The sequence below is a fragment of the Nycticebus coucang genome, chromosome 18 (assembly GCF_027406575.1).
Source record: "Nycticebus coucang isolate mNycCou1 chromosome 18, mNycCou1.pri, whole genome shotgun sequence".
Lineage (NCBI taxonomy): Eukaryota > Metazoa > Chordata > Mammalia > Primates > Lorisidae > Nycticebus > Nycticebus coucang.
In genome coordinates, this window is record NC_069797.1 from 4,208,366 (window position 1) to 4,229,803 (window position 21,438).

Genomic DNA, 21,438 nt, shown 5'->3' on the forward strand with positions numbered 1-21,438 from the left:
GCGGATCGCTTCAACTCACTGAGTTCAGCTCCCGAAAATGGGTTCGTTTCTTTGCTTTCCAGTTCTGGCGGAGTCCGGGCTTGAACCAACACCCACGGTATAATATGGGGCCGGCGCCCTAATCCTTGAGCCAGGGGCTGCTCCCACGCACAGGCACAGGCGTTTCTGAGCTGAGAAAAACCCCCGCTGAGGCCCCAGCTCTTGACCTCTTGTTGGCGGCCTCCAATTGGCTGCGGAGAGGGCCGGTCCTCCGTGTCTGCAGGTTGCTGACTTGTTCTGACTGCGTGTCCCAAGGCACCACTTTCGGGGTTTCTTTTTTCTTCTTTTATCCCTTGTTTCTCTCATGGCACATCTCACACTTGTGCTGGAACACATGATCATGACGCCTATGAACTACTAAAGGAGATGCTGCCACACACATCCCTCCGTCCTCCACTCCCTCTCCCCTTTCTTTCTCTCCTTCCCTCGTAACATCCCCCCTCCCCTGGCCCCCGCACCAGCATGTGAAACACGGGAGCTAGCTAAGAATGAGCACGCCGGGTTCTCCTGCCAGGTAGGCAGGCATGCATGACACCCACGTAGAGCACATGTGGCTGTTAGGAAACTTGGGTGTGCACGGTGCCCCGCGGATGACCAGACGTCCGTGGCAGACCTTAGACCGGGGATCTTGTCACCTTAGCGCCTGTTGGTCCACCAGATGTCTCTTCTGCGTGTTTTGGCCTAGTCAGTCCAGCAGGTGGCGGCCTTGTATAAGTTCTGGTTCCCCTGGGGCTCTGAGACTCGCCTCGCTCCTCCAAAGCCCGTGTTCCTTCTTTCGTGTTCGTTTTCTCTCTCTCTCTCTCGCTCTCTCCCTCCCTTTCTCCCCCCTCTCCGTCTCTCTCCCCCTTCATTCTCACTCTCCCTTTATTCTGAAACGGTTCATCTGACAATACGCACTGCTTGCCTCCTGTGTAACTACTAGAGCTACAGAGCGAACTAGGCAGTGTGTGGGCCAAGCGGGTGTGTCATTCCTATCAAAAAAAAAAACAAAACTCTTCTTCATTCAGGTCTACACAACCAGCTAGGACAGTATACGTGTGTGGGATTATATATTTATTTATTTATATATTTTTTGGCCATACACCCTCAGTCCATCTTCACTGGGAAGAGCGGCCTGGCGCCGTTCACAAGTCACAGCACCCTCGAATTCTTGAGCTCCAGGGATGCTTTTTCTTCAGACTCCCGAACAGGTGGGACTATGCTGGGGTGTGGGGCGGTCGTCTCCTGTCTCCACCGGCCTCGGCCTCCCAGAATGCTAGCATCAGAGTGGAGATCAACCGCCCCCAACCCCATAACTTCTTTGGGTGTGTATGGAGTTGTTCCCGGCGACAGATGGGTCCTCTCAAAGCCCAGTGGGGAGGCGGTGCTGAGAAGGGCGGGGACAGATCCTAGGAGTTCTTCCCTTCAACCTCGGCTCCGGTCAGGTCAGGTCAGGTCAGGTCAGCGCCTCTGTGCTTGGCTGCTTAGCTCTTCTGTAAAACGGAACAGATCAGAAATAAAGGTCGAAAACTTAACTGAGGGTCGGCGCCTGTGGCTCAGTCGGTAAAGCTCCAGCCCCACAGACCGAGGGTGGCGCGTTCAAACCCGGCCCCGGCTGAAATGCAACCAAAAAATAGCTGGGCATGGTGGTGGGCTCCTTTCGTCCCAGCTACTCGGGAGGCTGAGGCAAGAGAATCGCTTAAGCCCAGGAGTTGGAAGTTGCTGTGAGCTGTGTGATGCCATGGCACTCTACCCGTAGGGTTTAAAGTGACACTGGGTCTCTAGAAAAAAAAAAAAAAAAAAAAAAAACAACACTTAATTCATTATTGAAGTTTTTTTCTGGATTGGAAAGCGGGGGTTCGGGGAGAGGAAGAGTTTCTGTTCCAGGAAGTGTGCTACGTGTCTATTTACTTCTTTATTAGATCAATTTTAACATTTATTAATTTATTTTTTGAATTTTTGAATTCAAAATTGAATTCATTTGAATTTTTTTTTTTTTTTTTTTTTTGGTGAGGCAGACTTTCACTGAGTCACCCTCCGTAGATTGCCTTGGTGTGGTGTCACAGCTCTCAAGAACCTCCAACTCTTGGGCGTGAACGATTGTCTGGCCTCAGCCTCCCAAGTACCTGGGACTGCATGAGCCCACCACAGCGCCAGGGTATTTTTGCTTTGTTGCAGTTGTCATTGTTGTGTAGCTTGTCAGACAGGGCTGGAATCCGCCAGCCTCCTCGTTGGATGTGGTTGGTGTCTTAACCACTGTGCTATGCACCACCCCCCCACGCCACGCCAGCCTATTTATTTATCTATTTATTTATTAAATATTTTCCTTCTTCTGCTGTGTTTGACTGGGGCCCGGTTTCAACCCGCCGCCTCTGGAACTTGGGGCCGGTGCCCTACTCCTCTGAGGAACAGGCACTGAACCACTTTTACTCTTTCATTTTCCTTCCTTCCTTCCTTCCTTAATTCCTTCCTTCCTTCCTTCCTTCCTTCCTTCCTTCCTTCCTTCCTTCCTTCCTTCCTTCCTTCCTTCCTTCCTTCCTTCCTTCCTTCCTTCCTTCCTTCCTTACATCGTTCCGTCCCATCCATTCTCCTTCCCTCCATCCCTCCCTTCCTTCCTTCGTTCTTTCTTGTTTTTTTTCTTTCCAGTTTTTTGTTGGGGCTTGGTTTGAACCCGCCACCACCAAAATATGCGGGCGGAGGGCGGGGGTGCCCGCAGGCGAACTCTTTCAACGAAATGGTTTTCAGGAGGGGGCAGTTTTTCTCGCCACCCACCTCCTCTGTATATGGGGCCGGCACCCTACTCCTTTCACCCACAGGCGCCAACGGTTAATTTGTATTCTTTTTCCTTTTCGTAGAGACAGAGTTTCCCTTTATTGCCCTCGGTAGAGTGCCGTGGCGTCACACAGCTCACAGCAACCTCCATCTCCTGGGAATAGGCGATAATCCTGCCTCGGTCTCCCGAGTAGCTTGGATTACAGGCGGCCGCCAGAACGCTGGGCTATTTTGTTGCAGTTCGGCCTGGCCTGGGGTTGAACACACCACCCTCCGTATATGGGGCCGGCGCCTTGCTCACTGAGCCACAGGCCCCGCTCCCGTTATTTTCTATACTTAATAATAGCTTCCCCCAACACATACATCTCTCCAGATACAGTGAAACCAGGTGTGGGAGAAGGATATTTAACTAAATCGAATTAGGTTGGGCGACGTGAGGTGGCTCAGGCCTGTAATCGAAGCACTTTGGGGGGTCTAGTTGGGCGGATCGCTTCAACTCACTGAGTTGAGCTCCCGAAAATGGGTTCGTTTCTTTGCTTTCCAGTTCTGGCGGAGTCCGGGCTTGAACCAACACCCACGGTATAATATGGGGCCGGCGCCCTAATCCTTGAGCCAGGGGCTGCTCCCACGCACAGGCACAGGCGTTTCTGAGCTGAGAAAAACCCCCGCTGAGGCCCCAGCTCTTGACCTCTTGTTGGCGGCCTCCAATTGGCTGCGGAGAGGGCCGGTCCTCCGTGTCTGCAGGTTGCTGACTTGTTCTGACTGCGTGTCCCAAGGCACCACTTTCGGGGTTTCTTTTTTCTTCTTTTATCCCTTGTTTCTCTCATGGCACATCTCACACTTGTGCTGGAACACATGATCATGACGCCTATGAACTACTAAAGGAGATGCTGCCACACACATCCCTCCGTCCTCCACTCCCTCTCCCCTTTCTTTCTCTCTGTCCCTCGTAACATCCCCCCTCCCCTGGCCCCCGCACCTGCATATGAAACCCGGGAGCTAGCTAAGAATGAGCACGCCGGGTTCTCCTGCCAGGCAGGCTGGCATGCACGACACCCACGTAGAGCACATGTGGGTCTTAGGAAACTTGGGTGTGCACGGTGCCCCGCGGATGACCAGACGTCCGTGGCAGACCTTAGACCGGGGATCTTGTCACCTTAGCGCCTGTTGGTCGACCAGATGTCTCTTCTGCGTGTTTTGGCCTAGTCAGTCCAGCAGGTGGTGGCCTTGTATAAGTTCTGGTTCCCCTGGGGCTCTGAGATTCGCCTCGCTCCTCCAAACCCCGTGTTCCTTCTTTCGTGTTCGTTTTCTCTCTCTCTCCCTCTCTCTCTCTCTCCCTCTCTCCCTCCCTTTCTCCCCCCTCTCCGTCTCTCTCCCCCTTCATTCTCACTCTCCCTTTATTCTGAAACGGTTCTTCTGACAATACGCACTGCTTGCCTCCTGTGTAACTACTAGAGCTACAGAGCGAACTCGGCAGTGTGTGGGCCAAGCGGGTGTGTCATTCCTATCAAAAAAAAAAAAACAAAACTCTTCTTCATTCAGGTCTACACAACCAGCTAGGACAGTATACGTGTGTGGGATTATATATTTATTTATTTATATATTTTTTGGCCATACACCCTCATTCCACCTTCAGTGGGAAGAGCGGCGTGGCGCCGTTCACAAGTCACAGCACCCTCGAATTCTTGAGCTACAGGGATGCTTTTGCTTCAGTCTCCCGAACAGGTGGGACTATGCTGGGGTGTGGGGCGGTCGTCTCCTGTCTCCACCGGCCTCGGCCTCCCAGAATGCTAGCATCAGAGTGGAGATCAACCACCCCCAACCCCATAACTTCTTTGGGTGTGTATGGAGCTGTTCCGGCGACAGATGGGTCCTCTCAAAGCCCAGTGGGGAGGCGGTGCTGAGAAGGGCGGGGACAGATCCTAGGAGTTCTTCCCTTCAACCTCAGCTCCGGTCAGGTCAGGTCAGGTCAGGTCAGCGCCTCTGTGCTTGGCTGCTTAGCTCTTCTGTAAAACGGAACAGATCAGAAATAAAGGTCGAAAACTTAACTGAGGGTCGGCGCCTGTGGCTCAGTCGGTAAGGCTCCAGCCCCACAGACCGAGGGTGGCGCGTTCAAACCCGGCCCCGGCTGAAATGCAACCAAAAAATAGCTGGGCATGGTGGCGGGCTCCTTTCGTCCCAGCTACTCGGGAGGCTGAGGCAAGAGAATCGCTTAAGCCCAGGAGTTGGAAGTTGCTGTGAGCTGTGTGATGCCATGGCACTCTACCCGTAGGGTTTAAAGTGACACTCGGTCTCTAGAAAAAAAAACAAGAAAAGAAAAACACTTAATTCATTATTGAAGTTTTTTTCTGGATTGGAAAGCGGGGGTTCGGGGAGAGGAAGAGTTTCTGTTCCATGAAGTGTGCTACGTGTCTATTTACTTCTTTTATTAGATCAATTTTAACATTTATTAATTTATTTTTTGAATTTTTGAATTCAAAATTGAATTCATTTGAAAAATTTTTTTTTTTTTTTTTTTGGTGAGGCAGACTTTCACTGAGTCATGTTCTTGGTGCAGGATAGCTATTTCTCTGTTTGATTATGTGCTCCTAAAGGACTACAGAGTCTAGTTTCTGTCTTTCACTTGCTCTGACAATTGGCCATTACGGATACTTTTTTTAGGATTAACTTGTGCCGAAAGATGGAAAGAAAGGCATTTCATTAAGACATTCAATTAAGATGTCAGAATATATCTTTTGTATCCCCCCAAATAAATGTTTGTTTCATCTTCTGAATACATATACCTGTGAAAGGTTGTACACAAGGGCAAACTCACACAAAACAGAGCTGTGGACAGGGGGGCGCGGATGACAGAGGGAGGGAGGGCATGAGGTGGGATCGCCCTAATGTGCACCTTGTGAGGGTGTAGAACACGTTCCCTGGGTGAGGAGCTCCTCTACAAATGGAACGCACCCTGGAAGTGAGAACAACATAACCTAAAAATTGTACCCTCATATTAATTTGAATAAAGTTTAAAAAAAAGATAAAGATATGCAGTATTAATTTTGGGATTACTATATATTGTCAAAACCAAAAAAAGAACGTAAATTACTTTTTTCACTTAATCATAGTTATTTCCTGTCCCTCTAAAAGGACTTATTGGTCTATAAGCTTTTATTCATGCTTAAATATATAGATAAGTACAAAACATATACTATCAAATGTAAGTTATTACTATCATTAAGCTTTTATTGCTCTTGAACCTTCTACTGGCGTCAGTAATACTTTATAATTGCACTGAACATTAACAGGATAAAGCCTGGTGAATGGCTGATTTCATTTTCACTTATGAATATGAGACTTACGAATCTGCACCATAAAAGTTCAATAATGAGAGCTCTTTTCAGAAATACATCACATGATGCTTAATGCTAACTGAAAAATAAATTGATTCAAAACAAAAAAATTATCAAATCACATGACAAAACTTCTGCTATTGAAAAAGACAGGACCAAGCTGGGTACGGTGGCCTGTAAGCCCAGCATTTTGGGAGGCTGAGGTGGGAGAATTATTTGAGAGTAGGAGTTCAAAACCAGCCTGGGCAACATAGTTAGACCCTGTCTCTACAAATTTTTTTTTAATTTGCTAGGTAGAGTAGCACCTGTAGTCCCAGCTACTTAGGAGCCTGCGGCAGGAAGACTGCTTGGAGATTGAGGTTATAGTCAGCTATGATCTCTGCACTCTAGTCTCAGTGATAGAGCAAGAATCTGTCTAATAATAATAATAATATAATAATAATACAAAAATAAACACTAGGTGAAAAATCACTACTTTAGACTTTAAAATAAAAATCCAAAAAAGGCTATTTACTTCCACTTACTACTTTCTACAGAAAATCAAATTCAAGGTCACCAACAACCTCTATGTTGCTGAATCCTATGGACACTTCCCAGTTTTTACTTCACCTGATTTCTCCACACCTTTGACCTGCTGACTTCCTCACCCTTCTGGAAATGCTCCACTCCTTGGCCCCTGAATCCCCCCGTCCACCAATCCCAGGGTCTCCTGACTCCTACCTGTCTCTTCTCAGTGTCATTTGCAAATTCTTCTTCTGTCCCTCCTACAAATACTGGTACACCTCAGGGTTTAATGCATACCTCTGTTAACACTTTCTGCTGCACAGTGAAATCCTCCACTCCTGTTTGTCATCTGTGAAAGCATTCATTTGCATTGAGCTCTTTATTGTCACATATTGGACACTGCCATTTGAATATTCCAACATGTTGGACTCAATTATTGCTCTTAGTATGTTCCTTGTCAGAGTGAAGACGATCACCTTATACTCAGATCAGAAACCCGAACATTATCTCAACCCATCGCTTTCCTCAATTTCATTTCCAAACTCACAGGTTTTGAATCTCAAGCTTCCACCTGCGGTGCATCTTACAAGGGTACATGTGAAACTTAGTAAATGTAGAATGTAAATGTCTTAACACAATAACTAAGAAAGTGCCAGGAAGGCTATGTTAACCAGTGTGGTGAAAATGTGTCAAACGGTCCATAAAACCAGGGTATGGTGCCCCATGATCACATTAATGTACACAGCTATGATTTAATAAAATAAATAAATAAATAAAAAATAAAGCTTCCTAAGCACATGCACTGCTCTCCCTTTCCTCTGTCACCCCTCTGCTCAGCCCTTATCATTTCCCCCCAGATTACTGCCAACGGTCTCCCTCCTCCATTCCTGACTTTCTCCACCCAATTCTCTATACCCTACTCCCCAAATCATCTTCCTAAAGTACAAATCTGTCACATGAATTCCCTGCTGACACACCCTCAAGGCCCCAGTCCCTCGTATGGTCCATGAGACCATCAAAGTCTGACACGAGCTTTGTTCTCAGGCCCCCCACCTTCCATCTCCTCTCCGTCACACTAAACTTCTTCCAGTTATTAAAACTGCAATATCTCGGGCGGCGCCTGTGGCTCAAAGGGGTAGAGCGCTAGTCCCATATACCACAGGTGGTGGGTTCAAACCCAGCCCTGGCCAAAAACTGCAAAAAAAAAAACAAAAACAAAAACTGCAGTATCTCTCTGTCCTCCAGGCCTTGCCATGTGCTGGTCCCTCTTTCTAGAGCACCTCTCTCTTTCCTGAGCCCTCCATTTCACACCTGCAATTAAGCATCTGTGGGTGTGAAGATGAAACTTAGCTAAGAAGAAACTTTGCCCCTCTCGCCTGCTCCCCGGCACCCTTTACACAGCCAACTGCAGTTCACCAAAACTCTAGGACTGGGACTTATTCAATAACGTATCTTTGGTGTCTACTTTGGTAAATATTTATCAAATTGTTGGATATTTATCAATTGTTGGTGTTTACTCCCTTTCCCAACTTTCGGGTACATATTTTTCAGAACTGTTCCTGGGAGATGACTCATCCAGTAAGTGACAGAGGAGTCACTGCCCACTGTAAAGAGTGGGTGAGTCTACTAGAGACCCCACCTGAGGTGCTGGATAGAGGCCTGTGAATGCCTCTCCAGCGGCAGGCGCTGGGGCACAACTGGAAATGTGAGACTCAAGGTCTTGCTTGAAATTTTTGAGCTCTAACAGCTCAAAGTTACACTTTGTATATCAAAGTTACACAGTCATTGTGACGGGGTGCAATATTAAAACACTAACAGTCAGTAGAGAAACACCATCAAATTTATTTTCCTGTCTTCAAGAAAGGTAGATCACCAAGGTCCTCTTTAAAAATATCTGTCCAAATATCTCTCTCCAGAAGAATCTATGCTTCTGACTGCAGACCAGACCCAGATTGATTTTCTATGAGTTACGCCTTTCCTGACGGGCAGGCAGATGATCAGAGGTTGACTTTACTCTTGGTCAATTTTCAAACACAAACTCAGGAGTTAAGTCATAACTCAGGCTTTTATTAACACAGTGAACCTGAGGCTGAGGCCCTAATGTTCACCAAGGACAAAAGACATGACTTGTAAGATATTACTAACTATATCCTCTTCAGAAGTATGAAAGTGTAACTTTATAGGTAAAAGGCTCAGTTCTACAGTTAGAGAAATCCAGATTCTAATCTCAGTTTACTATCTATATGATTTAGGGTAACTCAAACTCTCCAGGTTTTAATTTCCATATGAATGGCAATTCTTTGACAGTGTTTTCAATAGAATAATTGAACTAATATACACAAAGAGTTTAACATAATGCCTGCTACAAATATTAGCTACCTTAATTAGCTATTCATCCTTCTCTCTTATATGTTTTCTAAATCAGGCAGCGATTACTGGAGTTAGCAAGGGCAGAGGGAACATCTCTCAGTTTTGTAAGTTACGATGTTTGCATTAATTACTAGAGGATTACCCACCACAATAAGAGAACCAAACCACACTTCCATATTCCACTGGAGGGAATATGCAGTCCTCTTAGATGTCAAAACATTCATTTCATTATGATTCAAAGAGAAGAGAATGACCTGCCAAAACACCAACCACTAAGCTTCCCACAACACGTGGATGTCTCTGACAGGTGTCTCCATTCCAAACACTGACCAGGCCAGCAGCCGGAACAGATGGCCCAGCTGGCAACATAGGCCTTTTCATCCGCCTGCGGTTTCTCACAGGTGCTGGGAGAAGGCGAGATAACTCAGTGTTTTCTGTTGTTTTGATAACCTTAACTGCTGTCTTTCCCACAGGCCAATTTTATTTTGGACATATTTCTATTTTTTAATATTTGACAACTGAAGACACTGGTAGCAAAAATAAAAACGTTTTTCTGAAAACTGATCTCATACACACATAATCATACAGCTGGCTTCTTCCCAGCCATCATTAATTTCCTTTCCCTTGAGCCTTTTTTCTCACCCCCATTAAAGTGTAACCGTCATCAAAATATCACAAAATCTGCTTGTAAGCATTTTTCACAAGCTGGGTTTAATACCGGAGTGTGTTTAAATAAGACATTTCCCCTTTTCTAAAATGAAAAAAATGCAAAAATATAATCATTCTTCCTCATGGTAGCCACGGCAGAGCACACTTGCTCTTTGTCTGTGTAACTTCCAGATTAAAACAGATGGGCTGACTTAAGAAACAGGTAATTTTAACATCCACCTTCACAAGCAGAATGGTGGCATGGCACATTAAAGTAGAAAAGCTTACACGTTCTAGGTGTAATTTATTAGTAACTTTTCCTTAGAACTTGACAAAGGTTTAAAACACAGAATGGAATTTTATACACAGAAAACATCTCTTTTTAAAGATATTTTAGCTATTCCTTTATTTTTGGCTCATTTGTGATATAGCTCATGAATAACTGCCATTATGAAGCTGTTCCTTTAAACGTGAGAAAACTAAGGCACCAATAATTATAGGTTGTGTATACCTAATGTTCCTTTCATTAGCTGGAATCCAGTGTAAGAGCCCCTCCCTTATCATCATCATCGTCATCGTCACCAGGTACAGTGGTCAGGAGCACAGCTGTGTTAAGTGGGACCTAGGTTCAAATTCCTGTTCCTGACCTTCCTAGCCCTATGACCTGGAACAAGTTGCTCAACTTCTCTGAGCTTCCATGTCTTCATCCAGGAACCCGATAAGCACTCCATAAGGTACTTCTTATTATTTATCATTTACTTCTAACATAAATATAAAAGTATGCCAAGGCCTCCCCATCTTAAACAAACTAATTCTCTCCAACTTCATTTAACTACTGTTTGTTTTTCCTCCCTTCCATTTCCTTAATTACTATTAAGTGCTCAATCCATTACAGTCTGGTTTCTGCTTCTACTAAAACTGGTCTGACGGTGGCCACCAACTACCACTTCTCTGCCAAATCTAGTGGATGTACTCATTCCTCGTCTTCCTTTACCTCACTAGAGAGAGCATTGACCCTGTTGGTCAGGTTGTCCTTGTTAAAACTCTCGTCTCCTGTAATTCACGTGATTACCCTCTCTCCTGATTTTCTTCCTACCTTCTTGAGCCTGCTCCTTCTGAATTCCTGAAAACTCCTCTTCCTCACCTCCTGAACTGTTGGCATCATCAATGGAGGCAGAAAAAGAGCTTTCGGCTCTTGTTGGCTCAACAAACATGACCCTTTGTGATCTGGCCCCTGCTTGCTCTTGTAGACTCGGTCTCTCCAATTAATCACATTTCTATTTCTGCCCCTCTCTCCCAGTCCTTTTATGCCATCGACCTACTTCCAAATCCCTGCATGCACCCATTGTATCCTGCTTCTCAGCCTTCCAGAAGACACGTCTTTTTCTTAGGTTCTCTCTCCTCCCTCCACATTTTCTCTGTATTTAGCCTTCAAAACTCAGCTCAAGCATCACCTTCTTCTCAAGCTGTCTCAACAGGGGCTGAAAAAGTCATCTTTAATATTCTACCCTCAGCTGAGGTTTCATAAATAGAGACAGGCTTCCCTATAGAGCCCTGGCAAAATTACAGAATCATGAGGAAATAAAGAATTGTTATTGTTTTAAGTGGCCAAGTTTTGGGATGTTTGTTAGGCAGCAATAGATAGACAAAACACCCCAAACTCACTAGATTTTAAGTTCTTCAAAGGCAGACTCATGTTGCGTTGAATACTGTATTGAAAACAACAATTCTCTGGTTTATGAAGCCCCCATGAATGATTAGTCAACTAACCACCCAACCAACCAGTCAACTAATGAGCCAGTCCATCAGTCAAAGTGGTCTAAAGTTAGTCTTTTCCCTTTAATTTAATTAAATGTTTCTTTGAACGTGGAAGCCAACAAAATGGGGAAAAGGGAGAGATAAGGAGAAGAATGAATGCTAAGTAAATTCATGTCTCTGGAGGGACTTACCGACCTAAAGTTCTAGCTCTGATCTGCTCTTATCACTACAGTCTCACTTCTATTTCCTACTACATATTTCCATTGAAGTATGTCCCTCTCTCTTCTGCCAAACCTAAACTTTTTACAAACCTTTATACCAGGGTCCTATTTGATCTTTTTGGCTATGTTACGATCATTGTTCATTCTTGAAATCTCAGTCAGCTTTGATTTCTGCCTTCTTCTCCCTACAAATATATTCCACCTTATTATTAATTTAGACCAATTTGCCTTGGTAATTTTTTTCTTTTTTGGGCCAGGGCTGGGTTTGAACCCGCCACCTCCAGTATATGGGGCCAGTGCCCTACTCCTTTGAGCCACAGGCACTGCCCTGCCTTGGTAAATTTTTTTTGGTGATTCGTCCTTTCCTTTAAACTCCTTCTTCCCTCGTGCTAGCTTGGACTCACATTACCCCATTTCTGTATTAGTCAAATGTCTTATGATGATAATGCTGTATTGAGAGTCTTTTAGTTACATTTCCAAGTCCTGATATGTCTAATGAAGCCTTTTTGTAGATGAAACATTTCATTTCAGGGCAAATAGGTTAAAGAAAATGGTAATTATTTCAATTGTCATTACTCTTTCCCAAAATAAATATTATTTGTAACAGTGAAAGGAAATCAGTTTTAAAAATGATATCCATGAAGTGACTAAACATTAGAACCTATTATTTGACAAATCTTATTAATGAGCAGTGTCATAAGAATAGATGACAGATGATGACTCTAGTGAGGAAGCAATCTGAATTTGTTTTTGTTAGCCTGAAAGCCAACATGAAATAAATAGGCAAAAGAAAAGGGGACAAAACCCAAGCTGGAACCCCATCTCTTTTGTATACATCAGTTCAACCTTTGTTAATAGGATAGGGAATTCATTATTTATATCAAGAGGAAATGGACAAACATTTTACGCCTGATAAGATTTTTTTCTTTATGCGTCAAATTCTTTAAAGGATCCAACTGAAAGATAGTCTTCATCATGGGAAGTTTGGAGAAAGAATTTATCCATATGCTAAATCTATCAAAGCTATTTCATGATTCTGTACCAGCTGAAGCTAACCCCAATTACCCTTTTTTCAATCAAGGGATTATCTTTCATGTACACATTAATGCACATCTTGATTTTAAGCAACAGTGAGTTATTTGCTTTGTGAGAACATGAAAGTCATCTTGATATTAAGAACAGAAAAAAAATTCATTCTAATTAAGTAAATCCCATAATGTTATAATCTTATCTAGGAAACAGCTACGAGATAAGAATAGCTGTTTGCAAACTAACAATTGAGTTAACAATTAAGGTCACCTAACCTTATCTATCCCTACTAAAATGTCCTATTTTTCAGTCATTGTAAGAATGTATCTTATCACCAATAATAATTCCATATCAAAAATGATTCTGCCTTCACAGCAGGTGCCACAAAGTATGTATTTTTAGAAAGCTTCCACCCTTGAATTCATTTACTAGCAATCTAGTGGTGATTTACAGTGGACAAGAGGAAATTAAGAATAGGAACAAATGAACACATGTCGTAGGACAACATACAAATAAAGGCAAAACAATAACAAGGCCAAGGTGAGAACCAGTGCAAGGTGATTTTCCACTTCACACAAATGTTTTTATATCCAGATTACTACTGAGGGATCTTTATTAAATTACAGAATACTTACTCCAAAATCTCTGCTTGTTCCCATCCTTGGGTCAATTTTGCCAATTTAATTTCCAAAGACAAAGCATGCCCACCTTGACAAAAGGCAGTTGCTGAAAGGGAGTTTGGGGGAATGTGGAAACCACCTCCTCTTCCAAATTCAGTATTTGGCACTCCAGACGGCCTCATAAATTACACCAATCTTGGTGTTGGCCAATTAAGTTACACAGAAGTTAGAATTAGTTGAATACCCTGCAGTGGGTCTTAAGTGAGTCAAGGTGACCAGAGGAAAGTTGCCTAAATGGTATACAGAGTGAAGATGTCTGTTCCTGGTACAGTAAACAAGACCAAACCAAAAAGATTTGCAAGAGAGAGGAAATAAGGTGCTAACTCAAATACTGGCAACTGAAAGGAAAATTATGTAAGGGACATCCAAAATGCTGAAAAGCAAAAGAAAAATGAATGGTGAATGCAGAATATGATTGTCTTAACACAATAACTAAGAAAATGCCAGGAATCCTATGTTAACCAGTGTGATGAAAATGTGTCGAACTGTTTATAAAACCAGTGCATGGTGCCCCATGATCGCATTAATGTACACAGCTATGATTTAATACTAATAAAAATAATAATAATAAAATGGCAAAAGAAAATGCAAAAAAAAAAAAAAAGAAAAATTAATGGTGTAGCATGACCATGCTTTGTGGTCTACTCTGGCTGTGACAGATGGGATGGGAGGAAGGGACGGAGAACCGAGAGCTAGATGTTACATGAGTAAGAGGTTTCTGTGGTTAGACATGAGAACAATATAGTCTAGACAAGAAGGGCACTCGAGAATTGTCCCATGGAGAGGAGGGACTCTGCTTTTGCTCTAATTAAATTGTTTTGGTATTCATGGGTGTCACTGGTGGGAAGCAAGAAGAATGGCTGGATTTAATGAAGAAGCACCAGAATTGGGAAAGTTCTTCCATTTCCTTGCCTTAGCATTTGACATTTTCAGAGGAGTTCTGGGGAGAATGTGCTCATCTCTCATTACTCATAGCCATAAAATGGCAAAGTAATAGGAACTAGTCCAGATGGTTCAGAGGAAAACTCTAACATGGATACACTGTGCTTCTTTCCTGCCAAAAGTTAGTGAAAAAACATTTACTCCCCTCAAATTGCTGGCATTTTCATTGCCTTATCCTGCCCCACAGAGGTTTTCTACTGCTTCAGATACCCCAGGACTCAAGAAGAGTTCTGAGCTCTTCTTCTGTTGTGGTCCCGAATCTCAAACTTTCTTCCCCCTATATAAAGTCTTGTGGCTCCCAAAATGACAGCTGGATCTGAGCTCTTCTATACTTGCTCTTTTAAGAAAAGATTATATAACCCGAGAACCTGGACTCAAATAAATATTTATGGGGTGAAGGTATGGAGAGACCCGGAGGGGAATCACAGAAATTGCTTTGCTCTCTCCACCTCACCAGATGTCTTCATTAGCCTCTTCTCTCAGATGGGGCTTGAGCTTGGCCACCAAAAGCCATAGAAAATCCCAAAAGTGGAATCAGAAACTGCATTAGTGCTTATGTTTCCCTGATGTTATTATACTTAAAACAACATCTGCCATTTCCTAATCCCGCCTAATCATTTAACAAGTTTTTTAAAGACCATCTATTTAGCATCTTGCTACAGATACAGCCTCAAAGTGTGGTAAAGAAGACCCCCTGGCAGAGTGACTACTAGCCTACTGTTGGCCTTTGTAGAAAGCAGAAAGTTATCTCCCATAGGCGAAGCCACATGGTACCCCAGCTTGGTGATCCTGGCAGACACAGTTCTGCACCAAAGCACAAGACCTGGTGAGCCAGCATGAGCCGGATGCCAGCCCCACTCCAGGAGGCTCTGTGTAAAGCACTAACTGCATGACTCTGCCCTCCCCCAGCCCTGCTCCCAGGCTCTGACCACTAGTAGCACATCTCTGCATGACTCCGACTGACCCTTCCTTATCAGTCTGGCTCTCTGGGCCTGGATCCCAGGAGCATCCCAACATCCTCACTTGGCCTGCTGGCCACTGCCCCCAACCTAAGACCTCAGCATGCTGAGGACTAATGAGTTACAGCTCCTTGTTCTGATCTTTTGTCATCCAGTTCTGCTTCTGACAAGAGAGAATACACAGAGGCCCAAACAGCCAATTATACAAACTTATGCTTATCAAAGCTGATAGCATCCAGAGCAGAGACACAGTTTACATTATCTTTTAACAATTCCAAGCACTGAGATCCCAGGCTGGTTTAGAATGTGAAAACAATCTATACTTCCTGTCATTTAAGTAAAACACTCTTGCTTTTCTGATGTCACACTTTTTGGAGGTGATGAGCTTTGCTGGCAGCTCTTGCGCTCTTTGGGAATGCTGGTAGCAAGATGATGGCCAATGCTACCACCGAGAGTGTTAATAGCAGAGGACTGAAGGCCAGAACACTTATTTCTCTTTGAGAATATTACCAACCACTTAATATGCAACTTATGAGCTAAAGTCCACAACTCATAGAAAGTGCGAAAAGCTTTATGAAATTTTATACTTTTTAGAGTCCTGAGGATTTAGTAGGCCTGGCATAGGAAACTGAAGGGCACCCTTCACATTTCAATCACTCTTGATAGAACCAGCTTAGACGGTGTCACAGGTTCCTTCAAAAGATTCTACATCCTTTCCAGGATTATCTCATTCCTTCCACTTGACAGAGACACATTATGGAGGTGGGGGAGGAGGGCAGAGACACTGAGGCAACAACAGGGGATGACACTCTAAAGACCAGGAAGGACCGCCGAATGAGTTCAGTTTTCTGTAGTTAGCTACAAAGACCCAAATACTTCCTCGTAGGAGAGAATAAGCAGCACCAACCCTAAAATCCTTGTTTAAAAGACTAGACTCTAGAAACATTTTCCCGGCCTCATCCAAGCAGGTAGACACAACACAGAATTTGTGCCAGGTAAAAGCATGACCTTTCCAAAACTGACTTAGCTGGCACTGCGAGTGAGGATGTCTCTGGGTTCCGGCCACATAGTTACCCCCAGTTCAATTCTCCTCCTGGCCAGTGACCTTTTGTTCACATCCTCCTCTCTTTTATGTTTCCTTGACTTCCTTCATTCGGGCCCTTCCCACGGAGCCTCCGTGGTTGTTTACAGCCTGCCTCTGGTTTTCCTCTCCTACATCCTTTATGTCTCCACCATTGACACTGCAGCTACTCCTGCTTTAAATCTGTCTAGGTGCTCAGGCCCTTGTTTTAATTGTTGGGGATTCATCGAGGGTAGGCACTCAGAACTTTTTAAAAATAATTTTCTTTCTAGTGCAGGGAGACTGTTATTTCTTTTCATTGCGACTGTGGCATGCTGTGTCCACTAAATGATAGGAGATATCTTTGGGATTCATGCCACAGCGCCCTACTATGGGGAACACAAATGCCCTTTAGATACACGTCGTCAAGCTCACTATATACACGTAGAGAATTAAGCCCTGCAGAACATGAGGTGACCCTAGATATACAAGTGAGAAAACAAGTCCTATTGTTTGAAGCCTTTGAAATTTTGCACATATATATGATAGTACCGACTTACTTCCGAATAAACTCAAAGGGTGCAAGGCAGATGAAAAACATTTACTGAGAACATGTTATACCTTGGTAGGTTTTCCTCTATCATTTCATCCAGTTCCCACCACACCGCGTAAGTATTAGGGAATTTGGGTAACATTTTTGAAGACCACAACCAGTTCTGCTCAGGTCTGAGTCTTTAGCTAAACAATTCTATAGGGCTAACACATCTGTAATATGTTGTAGCTTATGATTCATAATATATTTCATACATTTGAAAGAGCAATTACAGAGAGCATAACATCTAATTCAATCATTTAAAATATAATTTATAATACACTTGATAGCATAATTTTTATTTTAAAATATACTTTTACAGTATTTCTTATTTTAACATAGACTTCATAATATGCTTTTTTTTTTTTTAAATATGGAACGCTTCACGAATTTGCGTGTCATCCTTGCGCAGGGGCCATGCTATTCTTCTCTGTATCATTCCAATTTTAGTATATGTGCTGCCGAAGTGAGCACCATAATATGCTTTTATAGTATACTTTTAATTTTTAAATATAGTTTAAAAACTTTTTTTCTATGTTATAATCTGATGAAGACTTACAACTATAGTCTTTCACCTCAAGCTGCCACTTCTATGGCCACATCTCAACGTGCTGTCATAAGTTTTCTCTGCAACGCGCTGTAAACATAGGCCTGGCAAATCACAGTGGCTCTCGCCTATAATCCCGGCATTCTATGGGCCAAGGCAGGAGAAGCCCTTGAATTCAGAAGTTTGAGAACATCCCGAGCAAGTGAAAGATCCCGCCTCTACTAAAAATTAAAAAAGTTAGCTGAGCTTTGGGGTGGGCACTGTAGTTTGAGCTACTCAGGAGGCTGAGACAGGAGGATTGCTTGAGCTCAGGAGTTTGAGGTTGCTATGAGCTATGATGATGCCACTGCACTGTGGCCTGGAAGACACAGTGAGACTCTGTCTCAAAAACAACAACAAAAACCTGCCCTCCCCACTGACACTGACCAGCACCCTTTCTTTTGCCTAGGGATTTGTTTCCTGCCAAAGCCCTGGGGGGGAAATGCCAACATGTCCATCTCAGGGAGAGACACTTTTCCTACCCTACAAAGATTTACAACTGTTATGGACCCATAATAATCAAAAATAAAAATCTTAAAACAACTCTTATATTAGTATGTGTTTTGATTATTTACAAGGTAATTTAAGATTTTAATTTTTTAAATTTCTGGGACCACGCCATTCTGTAAAAATTTAAGTTAGAGGCTCAGCATCCATAGCTCAGTGGTTTGGGTGCCAGCCACATGTACCAGGGCTGGTGAGTTCAAACCCGGCCTGGGCCTGTAAACAATGATGACAACTACTACAAAAATATATCCAGGCATTGTGAGGGGTGCCTATAGTCCCAGCTACTTGGGAAGCTGAGGCAAGAGAATCACTTCAGCCCAAGAGTTTGAGGTTGCTGTGAGCTGTGACGCACGGCACTCTACTGAGGGTGACATAATGAGACTCTGTCTCAAAAATAAAAAAAAATAAGTTAGATAACATTTTTTGTTTTTATAAAAATGCCCCTTAGAAATTAACATATTCAGTTTTTTAAGTGATTTCAGTTTGCCAAATTTCTGTAGTCCTTCAAGTCTATAATTCATTTTGCTTATTTTTTTTCATGCACTAGCATATAAACTAGGTAGTGTCTAGTTTAAAGCTAAAATTACTAGGTCTTCCCAGCATAATACTGCCTTTTCTAGTACAGACTCATATTTCAGGGTGTCCCAAAAGTTGTCCCTGATGTTGCAATACATAAAAAAAAAGGGAAATTAAAGCTAAATGTACCTTTATTTACAAAATATTCATTACTAAATTTTACAAGGAAGTAAGAATTTTCCTTTACAAAGAAAGTCAACATGTAGAGAATATTTTGTAAAATCTTGTAATGAATATTTTGCATCATCAGTAAAGGTACACTTAGCTACAGTTTCCCATTTTTGTCTATGTCTGGTGATTTTAGGGGTGACTTTTGGGACACCTGGGTATTATTCTCAGATGGAGATCACTTTAGGAACTACCTGTATGCCTGCCGGAATAACATTTCAGAACATACCTGTCATCAATCCCTATGACATATTTAGATATGTAACAGGAAACTGATGGCTTAGCCAAAGGAGTCTTTAGTTCTGAGCCCAACATATACATTTTGAATTTTGAAATAGAAGAGAGTGGACCTGGGATGGATTTCTATGGTTGAACATGTAGAAAGAGTCTTAAAAGGGCCAGAAAGGATTCTCTGTGTAGCCCAAATATAAGGGCAAAGGAGAAAACATTTTGCACAAGGAAAAGAGACAAAAATGAAGATTTCTCTTTCTTGCTTCCAAAAGCTGATTCACAGGTTACTCTGTATGAGGGTGGAATACAGACACGCTGGCACTCAGCCAGAGAGAGGCAGAACCCCCAGAAATTCCTCTAGGATGCAGAGCCCTCAAGTGGTGCCACAAGCTTGGACGCTCAGGAATCTGAGTATCCAGACTAAGACTCTGTGTCTTTTTATGTCCATGTCCAGTTCTAACACTCGACTCTCTTTGTATGGTAATTTCTGCAAGGAAATAAAATTCTTGTCACTTCCTCGTTGCATGAAAACAACTAGAGAAACACAAAACCGCCTTGCAGCATGAATACTGAGAGGCCACTCGTGAAGCCTTGAAATGTGTGTTGTTCCAATTTGCATGTTAGCCACATTGCAGGCTGTTACATGACTTTGTTCTTTGAGGAGGCTTACTAGTCACTGAAACTGAATGTTAACTCTTACATGCCAAAGACCATTCTAACGTATAAGGAAGGTGGACATAAACACGCGCACACTTAAGCAACCACACGGTGTCAGGGACCTCTTATGGCAGTGAGTGCTTTTCAAATTCTTTCTACGGATTTTATTTATCTTTTCAAAGAACCAACTTGTTGTTTCATTAAATTAAATTCTGATTTAATTTTGGTTATTTCTTTTTTTTTATTTTTTTTATTTTTATTATTTATTTATTTTATTTTTTTTTATTAAATCATAACTGTATACATTGATATGATCATGGGGCATCATACACTCGCTTCATAAACCATTTGACACATTCTTATCACAGTGGTTAACATAGCCTTTCCGGTGTTATCTCAGTTACTGTGCCAAAACATTTACATTCTACATTTACCAAGTTTCACAAATACCCCTGTAATATGCACCACAGGTGTGATCCCACCGATCCCCCTCCCTCTACCCACCCCCACTTTCCCACTTCCCCCTATTGTTAAGTTGTAACTGGGTTATAGCTTTCATGTGAGAGCCCCGAATTAGTTTCATAGTAGGGCTGAGTACATTGGGTACTTTTTCTTCCATTCTTGGGTTACTTTACTAAGAATATGTTCCAGCTCCATCCATGTAAACATGAAGGAGGTAAAGTCTCCATCTTTCTTTAAGGCTGCATAGTATTCCATGGTATACATATACCACAATTTATTAATCCATTCGTGGATCGATGGGTACTTGGGCTTTTTCCATGACTTAGCTATTATGAATTGGGCTGCAATAAACATTCTGGTACAAATATCTTTGTTATGTTGTGATTTTTGGTCTTCTGGGTATATGCCCAGCAGAGGAATTACAGGATTGAATGGCAGCTGGGATTGGACTGCTCTTCCTTTTCCATTTCTTTAAGATGATTCATTAGGTTATTGACATGCTCTCTTTCTGTTTTTCAGATGTAGGCATCTAATGGGATAAATTTCCCTCGTAGGACTGCTTTTGCTGGTCCCACAAGTTTTGGTAGCTTGAGCCTTCATTGCTGTTATATTCAATCGTTGTTGTTAATGATTTCTTTTTTTTTTTTTTTATTCTTCCTTGACCCAACTGTCATTCAGCATAATGTTGTTTAATTTCCATGTCTTTGTGTGGGGATGACAATTTTTGTTGGAGTTGAGTTCCACCTTTATAGCCTTGTGGTCTGAGAAAATCAAGGTAAAATTTCAATTCCTTTGATTTTGTTGAGGTTTGATTTGTGTCCTAGGATATAGTCTATTTTGGAGAATGTTCCATGGGCCGACGAGAAGAACGTATATTCTTTGGCTCTGGGATAGAGAGTTCTGTATATGTCTATCAAGCACAGTTGTTCAGGGGTCACATTTAAGTCACTTGTATCTTTGTTTAGTTTCTGTTTAGAGGATCTTGTCCAGCTCTGTAAGAGGAGTAATACAACCATCCAGAGCAGAGAATACAGTTTTTATTTTGCAACCAAGGACACAGAAAACTTTGTCACAACATGGTTTAAGCATTAACTACAGAATATTACATAGCTCCCCAAGGTTGCAGATTAGTAAGACAGAGGGATGCATAGGGTGAATCAGTAAATTGGCTGATTTCCTCATCATCAGAAGAGTAGATGACCAAAATGAATTAAACAATCATGCAGCACTGTTTCTCCTTTCTTTTCTTGGAAGAGAAACTACTCTCAGGTATGGATGAGGTCTGAATACAAGAGAATAAATTATAACTTATTTAAATTTCCACTTCAATAACTCTTACCAAACTTTCAGTGTGTTAAATGTA

The 21,438-nt window shown here is 42.6% G+C and overlaps 1 protein-coding gene and 1 non-coding gene across 6 annotated transcripts in view; one reads left to right on the top strand and one right to left on the bottom strand.

The window, feature by feature from the left end:
* LOC128570679 (rho GTPase-activating protein 15-like) overlaps positions 1 to 21,438 on the top strand; it is a 333,490-nt gene that overhangs the window by 108,314 nt on the left and 203,738 nt on the right. The window lies entirely within an intron of this gene.
* Positions 17,256 to 17,362, bottom strand: LOC128571331 (U6 spliceosomal RNA). The gene has a single exon (XR_008375762.1). It is a non-coding gene; the product is annotated as a U6 spliceosomal RNA (small nuclear RNA).